We start from the raw sequence: 11918 nt of genomic DNA, 5'->3' as shown, positions 1-11918 counted from the left end.
AAAGCCATTGCATTCTGCCTTTGGTAGAAAAAAAAACCCCTCACACCACTTTGAAATCCACCATAAAAAATACATTACACAGTCTAAGATCAAAGAAAAGATCTTACTGTCTTCTTTGCAAAGCAAACATTTTTAAAAATCTGTGTTGTCTTTAATAATTTCTTTTTTCCTTTCAGTGAGTTTTAAAATGTACTGGAGATTGTTCTAAACTGAAGCAAGCAGAGCCTCAACCTTCAGTATATGTGCTAAGAGATCCAGGTACAACTCCAGCTATTTTTATAAGTTATTTATTATCATTGATTTTTGAGTTATTCATTGATTTTAGCTGGTGTTTTGAAGTGATCTTGCTATGGCTAGGTGTAGAGAGTTGCCTGATATATTAAGCTGCCTGTAAAAAACCTGTAAATGTAAAAAGGCATATCTCATGTCAGAACAGTGCCTGACTGTCATTGGTTCAATTCTGAGTTCAGAATCCATCCAAGGAAAAGGAAATGTCCCTTTATCTTCTGTGTTTTAGACAGTTGGAATCTTGACATTTTGCTTTGCCTTAAAACAGGAGTATTTTGGTCTTGTTCAAGTTTGTCACATAAAGCATTCTTTAAGGGGGACAATCTTCTAAACTTAAAAATCTCTGTTAGAGAAGAATCTCTTCCAGGATCCACAGCTAGGTGTTCCAGCTCTTCAGACAGCTAGGCCTTTTTTGTCTCTTCCTGATTTTCTAATTAAAAAAAATCACCTTACTGTCTATCACTGAAGAGATGCAGAGCAAGTAGCATAAATTTGCACTTGTGGTTTAAATATTTTTTCAGACAAATAACTAGATTAGCCAAGATAGAGTGCAAAATTCAGCTGACAGTGGCCTGATGCTCTTTGTGTTTGGAGTTTCTGTAATATGAATTAACAGTTCTGACCTTCTTTGTTGTGTCTGTATTGAGTTTGAAACTTCCTTTTGTCCCTAAGCTGGCCATATAATTTTCAGGAATGCTTATGTTGCTATAGTTTAGCAATCATAAAAAAGTCCTTGAGTACCAGTAGGAAGAAAAGAAAACACTTTGTGGACCTCTCTGATGAAGAAATTCCTTGTGATCAAGAAGAGGGAGGCTGGGTTAATGGTAGTGATCTGAAATAGAGGTTTCTGTCTTCCCTTTGGAAATGAAATAACTGGGAAACAGAACACCACTGCTTCCTCCCTCTCAGGACAGGCCTTGGACAAGAAACCTCTTTGAGGTCTGCTAAGGAATTAAACATTCATAACCATGAGATTTGTCTTCACCTCTCTCTCTTCAATCCCAAAAGAGGATTTTGTATAGTTGTGTGTGGTTTATTTGGTCTTTCAACTTTCACTTCAGCAAGAAAAAAAAATTCATAAAGGCTATGTCACCTTCATTTGAGACTCTTATCCCACTGGTTTGGTTGGAAGGATATTCTAAAGCAATATCCATGGTACAAATTCTTTATGTTTTATTTGAATCTTGTGAATGGTGTTTCTATGGGAGTCACCTGATAGTTGGGCAGAATATGAAGGAGTGGATAAGTGGTGTCACAGAAGGAAGAAAAAATACAGCAGAAAAACTCCTGTGAGAAAGCAAAAAAAATTTGCATTTTGAAAATTACAAATCTGACTTCATATTCTCTGTGGACTTTGCTGGGCAAGCAAATGCTGCCAACAGTGGCATCTGCTGCAGGACTGAAGATGTGGCTTTTGTGGCCTGGAACTGAATCCTTCCCTTTTGTCATGTGTGGATGAGGTGCTTGATGCTTTATTATTATTATTATTATTATTATTATTATTATTATTATTATTATTATTATTATTATTATGGTAGAATGTTGGGTATTGAGAATACTTCTTTTAGATGGGAATAAAGTAGTTTAGACAATGCCAGAAGTGAAGCATTATTTCCAAGCAAAAACACAGCAGAAGATAGAGATCTGGTAAGTGCAGATTCTTTTTAAGCTGCACAGATGGCCCAGCCTCACAGCAGCAGGAGGATGGGCACAGCCCTGTGTTTCCTTACGTTGCAAACAATGATGACAGCCTTCTCCAGTCCTTACAGCAGGCCGAGGGGCAGACCTGGAGGGGAACCCACTGCAGCTGGGAGGTGTAAGGAGTACAGACAGTGCCACATGAACACTTGAACAGTGCAAGCGTAATGAGCAGCTTTCCTATTTACCATCCTGGTCAATGAAGGTACTACAATGAGGAATTGCAAAATTTCCAGGAATGCACAAGGCAGAAATAGCAGGCAAATCTGTAAGACTTCTGATTTGTCAGGATCTAGCCATTGTCTGAAAAAGTTGGCCTGCTATACACTGTAGTCTTTTCATAATGAATATGATGTGGGCACTGTGCCAGGATGTAATTATTCAATACGATGAAGCAAAATCCTATCTATTTTTCGTGTTTATGCATCAAATCTCATGCTTTAATTTTATTTTCCCACATGCCAAATGAAATTTGATGTGTTTTATTTGAATATAATACTACAGTTTGTGGTATTAAATTGTACAAAAACATTTGCATATGATAAGTGTATTGCAGACTGCCTTTGAAATTCCTTAATGAAAAGAAAAACAAAAATTGGAAGTTCTCTTATTACTAATGGGGCTGTGTAAATAGAAAAACTGAATTTCATACCACTAAACTAACAGGTGGATTAATAGTGCCATGATCTGGAACAGGACAGGCTGGAATATATTGATTAGAAATCAGCAGTTTCACTCTGTCAGTACAATAGCTTAAGGGTAACATGATTTGGTTTTGCTTTTATCTAGAATAGGGCTTTACATTCTTTACCAATTAGACCATTGATTCTTTTTTACAATGCAGAAAGTTGCTGACTTTTGAAAATTAACCTGCACAGAGGATGATCTGTGTGCATTTTGTGAGAAGCTGCATTCTCTAGCTTCTGTAATGCATTTATGGGTCACAGTTAATCTGAATTCTTTTGTCTGATTGCAAAGTAATTCTTAGAGTTAGCACACAGTGTCCATATCTGCTGGATGCTTTGCAAGGACTTGTTTTCTTTTATTTGAGGAAGAATACAGCAATATAACTTTCATGGAGCATGAAGGAACTGAGTTTTGTTCAAATATATGGGAAGGCATTTGTGAGAAAGTTAAACCCAAATGATTTAAGCAAATTACTTATAATTATGACTCTGTGTCATTTTTGGCAGTACCTTTCTCAATAAATGGTTTCTACGAAATTTCCCACCTGGCTTAAACTTGAGTATCTGCATGAATTTAGGAATACAGTGAAATTAGTGTGTTTTAGTACTTGGTGCCTTTGTAACCTGTCAAGGACAGTCACTTGCCTTTAGTTTAATAGTTAGGATAACTGAAGGGAGCAAGAAGGATTCTGATCATGTAACTGAGGAAAACTGTACAGAAAATGGTGCTGTTCCATGAGCTTGATGAATTCCTGGCCTGACTAGAGGGACAGACTTAACTTGGACCAGAGAAAGAGTGAGTGTCTGTGTAAGGTAGGTTTGGGGTTTTTTTAAGTTGGTTCTATTTTTGAAGATGTGTGTGGGTTTTTCCCCCAGAAACTGAACTTGGCAGAGTTTTTCTGGCATTTTGGAAGGGAGTCAGGGTATTTAAAAAAAAAAAAAAACACAAAAAAACCCACCACAACTAAAAACCTGACTGCTATTTAGAGGCTTGTGCAATAGGGAATTTAAGCCATATCTCCATGGTTTTTTCGGATACAGCATGAATTTTTTCCAGCTTGAGTGAGAGTTTCTCATCATGCTGTCACAACTTACCCTTTTAGCTTTGGCACTTGTCTCCAGTGTGTGAGACAAGAGGAGTAAGTAGGGTTGCAAAGGACTTGCTTTCTCTGCTGTGTTTTTTTTTTCAGCAGTGCAATCCTAGTAGTGGGTCACAAGAAGTGTTGTGCTGCAGTTATATTGTTGACCACCCTGAAATTTTCTACTAACATACCTTGGGAAAAGAATAGTTTTGCCATTCTGCAAGAGATCGGTAGTGAAGAAAATGAGTTTGATAGGTTTCAGTTTGCCAAAAACCCACACAACCACTTGCTTCCATCTCACTCAGCTTTATGTGAGAAGCTGTAGCTTGGCTGTCATCTTTCCCATTTCATCTGAGGGACAACACTGTAGTAGCTAGCTCACAGAATGTTTTGGACACGTCTCTTTGGAATTACAAATGCTGAATTAAGAAAAATAAAATGCCAGAAGCACAGGTATGAAGTGACTTGCCAGGAGTAGGAACAGCTAGTCTGTCCAGGGTCCCAGTCAGGTGTCTTTTAGAAGGCTTGCCTAACACTGATTTTGAAAGCACTGACATCTACCCTCAGAGGTGAAAGTCTTGTGATGTATTTTCTTTCTTAGCAGCAGCAGGCAGCCCTCATGATGAGGATTGGAGGCAGGCAGGAGCTCCCAGAGGCTGCTGTTGCTGGATGAGCAGGATGAACAAGTATATGCCTAGAGATACTTCATTATGTTGTTCTCTAGATTAGTTGGTTTTTTTTTGTTTTAATGTGTTGCAGAAAATGTGCCAGTTTCCATGGAATGCTGAACAGTCAGAAAACAGAGTACAGTAAAAAGAGGGAGTGATAAATAAATATGTCCACGAGCTACTTCGTGAAGTGCCAAAATGTAGAGCTGGTGGGTTATTAATTTTCCTCTGTCAAATGTGGAGCTGTTCTTCTAAATAGCTACCACTTCATTGTAGTGCAAGGGAAGATGCAAATCTGATTACTGTGACATGTAGAAAATTCTGCCAGCTTTTCTTTCATGTGTGGAGAAGATGTCTCTGCTCTCAGGAGGAGAGGACACTGTCTCCCTGCTTGTGGAAACAAAAGTGCTTTCATATGCAGCTGTTGGGAGCCCTGTTCCATTAAATGAAAATTTAAAAAATCATGAGCTGCCTTGGCACCAGTTAATTTCTGTCATTATGTGTTTTATAGTTGGCCACTTCTGTGTATGGATCAAGGGAGAAAAATGTCTGTGTTAGTGAAAACATTAATCTGAACTTCTGGACCTGGAAATGGGCTATTTTAGTAAAGTTAGGTATTGAAAACTTATACAATTTTCAATGCAGAATGAAAATACAAGTTTACTGGTTTGCCAGGTTACAGTATATACTTTTGGCAGTTCTGTTTCTAGGTCTAATGCATGAATGTTAGAGAATCATAGCCATTTTACCTCTGTAACACTGTGAAGAGGGAAGGGGGATCCTGATTTGAGATAAGAGAGTCTTCTAGTATAGAAAGAATAAGAAATCACAATATGGAACAATATGGAATTCTATTATACACTGTAGGCAAATACAGTGTGAAAAAACATCCTTAAATAATCAAAAAGTGAATATAGATAGAGCAAATATACACACATATTTCAAAGTGAGGGGTCTTAGTTGGAATTATGAATATATAAAGCAAAATCGTAACTCATATAATATTTTCAGGCCCTTACATTCTCAATTCAACTTAAAATTTTGAAAATGTCAATCTTTCTAATCTTTCCAAAGATGTGAAAATCCTGCAGTCATGCATGGAAGTAGTAGTAAAATCTGCTTAGTGCACCATTTTTCCTATGGGACCCTATATTTTTTGTTCTAAAGCTGTTTATTGCAGCATTTCCATGCTTAATTCTAGGTTTCTTGCGTTTTTGCCAGGAAGGGTTTGTGGGAAGCTCCATAGCTCTGTCTGGAAGAACTTTCTCTCAGGCTTCACTGGATGAGGGTGATACCTTGGCCAAGTATAATCTCATCAGCTAACAGATACTTTCTACAGAAGAAAGAGCTTTGTTGTACTAAATATAGTCCTGTTTTGATAATAGTTTTGCCAGCTGATTTCAGCAGGCTCAGGAAATGCCTGTTGTGTAATGATCTGTACAATCAATGGCATTCTTTACAAAATCTGAACGTCTGTTTCAGAATGATAAAAACCTCCTTTTTTTTCAAGTCTAATAGAAAATAATAGATTTGTTTTTCAGAAATTCCACTTGGAAACAATGACATGATTTTTCAAAATGAAGTGGCTTTAAAAAGGGCAGCAAGTTGGCATATTCAGACGTGGTTACCAGGTATGTGAATATAATTATGCAGATCCTCTTATTTTTACAGACAACATTAATAAAGGTTGATGAGTTCCACTGCATCTAATTACTGTGTCCAGTGGTTCTGAAGATGGTGAGCTGATTCCAAACATAGCTGCCAGAACTCAGAATTTCTTTTTGCCTTTTCCACTCCTTAATTCTTGTACATGGCCAATGTAAACTTTCTCATTATGCCTTCCATGTCCTAATTAGGAGGGGAGGGCAGTGAGCACTGTTTGGCTATAAATGAAGGCAGTTATTTATAATATATTATTGTCATTTTGGTTGTCTTTTGGTTGCCTAACAACCACATCTGAAGTTGAATCTTAGAAATTACAGGCAGTGACTTAGGATCATAATGTGAATTGTTGTGGTGAAAAATCTTTCATCTACATTTCTCTGATGCAATAGATACAAAATATTTCTTATTTACTAACATCTGCTTAGTTAAAAACAGCAGAAAAAAGTCAGTGATAAGAAGGCATGGGATGGAGTGGCATTTATTTTTACAGGAACTCATACCAAAAATTTCAACGTGCAAAAAAAGTCATGCTTCCAAAATTACAGGTGAAATTTTGAAGAAAATTTTATGAAAGCCTGTTCTAAATTCTTTCTGTCATGCATTTTTCTTTGTTTGGAAAACTTACCAGCCTTTATACTTCTGTAACACAACCTGATACATTCAAGTCTAGATGGCAAATTAACAGCTTTTTGCTGTTCTTCAAAGGTTTCTAGACCAGAGCATTCAGTAGGTTTGTTGCTCCCTATCTCTTATTTGGCATCTTTTTCCAGTCAGACCTTTGCAGATTGTGGCAATTTATCAAAGTACTATGCCTGCAGCTCTGAAAGCATTTCAAAGCTCCCACCTCTGAAATACCCACCCTTTAATTTGCTGGATTCTGAACTGCACTTTCAACTATGTCAGCAAATCACAGAAAATATGAATATGTTTAGAAATAGGCTTCTTTCATTGTCTAATTTTCATGGTATCATAGTGGTGGACACAGGCTGGGATGTGGGAGACTTTATTCCTGCTGCTCATCTCTTAATGGACACAGTTGTTTAAAAATTAAGAATTGTATTTGTTACTACAATGATTTCATGTTTTTCAAGAGTCTGTAGGTGTATAAATATTGGAGAGATACATTTCCCATTACGCACTTCATCTACTGAAGCACTTCTTTTTTTTCCTTCTTTTTTTCCCCTTTTTTTCTTTTTTTTTTTCTCTTTCATTATTAAGTGGCTTATTCTTCATGACGTTATTTGCCAAGTTTCTAATCATATGGTAAGGCAGAGCAATTTTGTGCATTGAACTCTCCTGGATATGTAAGTTACTTCTGCTTTGGGTCTTCATTTGCTTTGGGGATTTTTTTTTTCCACTTTAGAAACAAGATTTCGTGGGTTTTCTAATTTCCCTAATAAAATGGAAACTTTTGAAAAGTAAGTCTTAATGATGACTGGAAAAGGTCTTGGGTGAGATTTTAATCCATGGGTTTTTTTTCATTTTGGTGGGTTTGTTGGTTTAATGGAGCTTTTTTTTACTTTTATTGTAGTTGCTTATGAAACATCACATCCTGTTCCTTCACTGCATTGGTGTAAACACATAATAATAATGACTGCAGGTACCAAAGCAGATGTAAGTCCTGTGAATTACATCTATAGGACAAAGGTTACACAGGGAGTTCACAAAGAAAGATTAAAGAATGCTTTTGTCTTCAGTGGACAATGTGATGGATGAAGAAGGTGCTACCATAAATTGAGGGCAAGTTTTATACTTGGCAGGATTGTTAGACTTCACCTCTGTATACACAGAGTGTGAGGACACCTTGGGAATGCAGTGTCTGCATTTCATAGGAGCTCACAGGCTTTCTGCCTTCTTCAGGCAAATATGTTTGCACTGTTTGAGTATATTAGGTGCAGAAATCATTACTATTGAGAGACTGGAGTTTGAAAATTTATGAATGTGGTAATGAAAACAGAGCAGGAGAAAAAAAAACACCATTGCTGATGACTGGCAAATGAACAAGCTTTGAAAATGGTACTCCAACAGAATCCTCAATTACTGTCCTTAAATTCTTGATTGTAATAGCAAACACTTTAAAAAAAGGACCCTGACTTTTTATAATCAGGACTTGTGTTGCTTGAAGGACTCTTTATTCAGAAGTTGTACAGAGGGTCATGGAGGAACAGAGAACAGAAGTAACAAACATTTAAATTAGCCAAAGACTTATACACAAGCTTGTATGTATGCAGCAGTTCTTAAAAGCAAAACTCAAGCCTCGTGAGGCTATCAACGGTTCTTTTAATCTCATTCCGATTACTTAGGAGTATCTGATGTTGCATATAAGACTTTGTACTGTTTTTCTGAAATCTGCTCTGAAACACACTTTAATGTTCTAGTTCCTTTCTTCGTAATTGTTTGCTTCCCCTTTCAGTTATTCCTGAGATGGAGCAAATATTACTAACATAAAGTAACTTTCTCAGTTAACTGAAATTGTTTTACCACTTTAAAAAGTCTTATCACTTTATTCTTGCTAAAATAGTCTTCATCTTTTGCAATTCATCAAAGAAAGATAGAGAGAGACCAAATCAGATAAGCTGCAAGTTCACTAAGTGTAAAGAATTCACCTTTTTTTGCATGTAGATACTTCTCTTTTGAGCACTTAATGATAAAGAAAATCTGATTGGTAGGTTAGAAAGGTAGTTTCTAGTTTCACTTACTGAATGTTTTGCAGTTTTCTCTTTAAAAAAGACTCTAGAGTTCTACTTTAAAGATTATCCTTTGATTACAAGTCTGATCTGGCCTAAGGTCCTGTGTTAAAGGTTCTTATCTTGGAGGAGGCTGTATTTTGTACTGAGGATCAGAGCTAAAGCTCCTGCAGGTTCTCCTGACATTGCCTCAGTGCCCGTCTGTTCACACCACATGGCCCAGCATTTGGTTCATGCTACCTTGACTAAATGGACCCCTGGGATTTACAGAGTGGCTTCAGAAAACAGGAATCATATGCAAGATGTTTGCTTTAAATGGATATTTGCTTTAAAGGTTTGCACATTTTGATTTTTAAAATACTGTGCTTGAGGGTGTATTTGCTTGCAAGCAAGTCCTATTTTGTTTCTTCTTCTGGAGCAGGGGTTTGGTTTCTGTGCATGCACAAAACCCACAGGACTCATTCTTTAAAAGGTGCTCAGTTCCTTCTTGTTCATAGTATGGATCATAGTAGGTGTTAAAATGGTTGTCACCAGCTGCAGAGTAATGAGAATCTGGGTTCCTTGTGAAGTGGAATAATTTATATTCACCACCACTCTGAATGTGCCCTCAAGGTGACAGATTCAAAACTTTTCATGCATTAGAAAACTGCCTAGTGCCAAAAAAGGAATACATTTAATAGAATAGTTATTCTTATGAGAAATGCATTTTGATGCCTTTTATCTTGCTGCAAACCCTTAAGGTGGAAAAGGATGCGAGCTTGGCTGTTACTATATCTGAGAGTAATTTGGCTTTGTGTGTAGAATTAGGACTAATATATTGTTCAGTTTTGAGTCCTAAGCCTAACCAGAATTCCAAGTTAGACATGCAATCAAATCTGTGGCTGCATTTCCTGCCATTTTGTCATCACAAACAGGCAGCTACTGCTTTAAAGGATACCTGATTTCCATTGGTGGAGAGCTTTATCTGAAACGGAGCTTAACAGACATATTGGCCTCCTTGATCCACAAACCTGAAACGGCTAGCTGAGGGTGTGAAAAATGAGGGAAATTACCTTATTGTCCCCATCTCTGGGAGGAGTGATTTGGGCTTTGGCTCATAAATAGCCATGTCTGCGAGGCAGGGATGGCAGTCACTTGAGGTCACACCTCTGTCAAGGACAGTGAGTGGGCAAAGGGTGCTGGGCTTTTCTTGTTTCTTTGTTTTCATCCAAAATCTAGGGGCTGCCTTGATGTGGGGCAGACTGGTGCCTTGCTTCTTCAATCTGAAGAAAATAAGGAAAGATGAAAGATAGAGGGATGGAAAGAGGAGGAACAGAGGAGAGAGGGAGGAGAAGGTAGAACAGAGGGAGGAAGTCTCTTTTTAAGTGATACAGGAGTAATGTTCCTAGGAGTAAATACAAGATCTTTATATTAATGAAAAGTGTATTTAGAATGACCAGAATTTATAGCATATTTGGAGTTTTTGTTTTGGCTTTGTTTGTTTTTGATAAAGCATTTCACTTGCAGTAGCAAATCAAATTCTCTAAGGAGAACAGTAACAGGAATAGAACAAGCAGAGAATTAAAATCTGGTCCCAGAGGTATAAAACCTCAATTTCTCTTGTCACAGAATAGCAAGGGGGAATACACTATGCCTGGGGAAGGGTGAGCTGTTTTCTGTGTTTGTCATGATCTACAACAGCTGAAAAAAGGAATCTTTTTCACTGACTTTTGAGGCAAGGCAAGAGGTTTACCAATACCAGCCAGGAGAACCTCTCAACTGGTAAAAACTACCCTTGCAGAACAACTTACTCATTTAGAAAACAATTCTGGGACGTATTTGTTTGGGTTTTTGGTTTTTTGGTTTGTTTTTTTTTTTTTGCAGCCCTCCCTCTGCTTCCTAGAATTTAACTTTTAAGGGATCATAAAATATTAATGCTAAATACAGACAGAGAGGACATTCACCAACCCATATAAAGGTTTACTGAGCCTGTGCTTGGTCTTGAGAACCTGTGAAGTCCTAAATATTTAAACTGAAAGAGATAAGGGGAAATGTGGGAAAATTGGTATTTGATTTGACATCATCAGAAAACACTGCTGATCCACAGGTAAGAAACTTAAACTCTCAAAAGAAAAATGGGAGAAAAGGGAGGAGATAAAAGCTATGCTTATACGTTTAATTTTGTATTTTGAAAGTTGGAGTGTGAACAATCTTTCAAGGTTTTTTGTTGTGTTGTTTTAGGGGGTTTTAGCTTATTAAGACGGCTTTTAGCTGTAGCGAATTGAAAAGTGTTCATGCTGAAAATTGAATTAACTCATTCAAAAACAATAGCTTCCAGAAGTCTGAGTTCTTTTTACCTTTGACTTCTTTCTTCTCTTTCTTTCTCTGACAAGCACACACAAAACATGCACTCCATCACCTCAGGATAGTGAAAAAGGTTTTGAAATTCCAAACGGCTTTTTCTTGAAAAGTTCTGGTTTTGAAAAGAAAGCCTTTGCAGAGTTAAATTCTTTGGAGCTTTTAATGGCTCTATGTAATTGCAGCATGTTCTCTGCTATTTTACATTATCTAATTTTAGGTGAAGTGTCTTCATGGCCCTTGGGAGGACATTTCGCAGTCTCAGTGCAAGCCTACACTTACAAGCATATTCTATGCTTGCACCTAAAAGAAAAAAAAAAAAAAGTGAGCAAAGAAAATGTAACTGCTGCAATTTTAAGACTGACAACTAGTTGGTTGCTGTCACCTATTTTTTTTTTCACTGCCAGTGTAGGAGGCAACTAACTGAACAGCAGCATTTAGCACGTTGCTTCAAGGATCAGAGGTCAGTGTCTTCAGCCTGAGAAGTCTCTGCGGTATAGGCCAGTGAAGGCTATGATAATGACATAGTCATTTATTTCTGTGTGCTTTTTCTTTCTTTCAGTTTAGAGCATAGCACTTTTTAAATTATATTAAGCTTATCTAAACTGAAGGTGAAACAAAGGTATCTGTTCCCTGAAATTTGTACTGATTTTAAATAATTTACCCTTCACACCATGGATTTGTTGGTCTGGGTGTGAATAAAGGTACTTTTATAAAATCGTCTAGGTAAGGGACTTATTTTCCATCTGTTATTCATAATAGCACGTGGACTCTCATTCCCACCTCTTCCCTCCTAAACTTCTCCTT

General features: G+C 37.2%; 1 protein-coding gene across 6 annotated transcripts in view; it reads left to right on the top strand.

The window, feature by feature from the left end:
- PLPPR1 (phospholipid phosphatase related 1) overlaps window positions 1-11918 on the top strand; it is a 117593-nt gene that overhangs the window by 22612 nt on the left and 83063 nt on the right. For 2 of the 6 annotated variants that reach the window (XM_064403522.1, XM_064403521.1), the window contains one exon: window positions 177-258. The exons of 3 other annotated variants lie outside the window; for them this stretch is intronic. The gene's annotated coding sequence lies outside the window, so the exon portion shown is untranslated. Of the gene's footprint in view, window positions 1-176; window positions 259-6032; window positions 6054-11918 lie in introns of those variants that run through there. One more of the 6 variants, XM_064403524.1, reaches the window with a different exon arrangement.

The sequence above is a fragment of the Passer domesticus genome, chromosome Z (assembly GCF_036417665.1).
Source record: "Passer domesticus isolate bPasDom1 chromosome Z, bPasDom1.hap1, whole genome shotgun sequence".
In the NCBI taxonomy this organism is placed as follows: Eukaryota; Metazoa; Chordata; class Aves; order Passeriformes; family Passeridae; genus Passer; species Passer domesticus.
The sequence above is the reverse complement of the archived record's forward strand: the minus strand, read 5'-3'. Positions and strand labels throughout refer to the sequence as shown.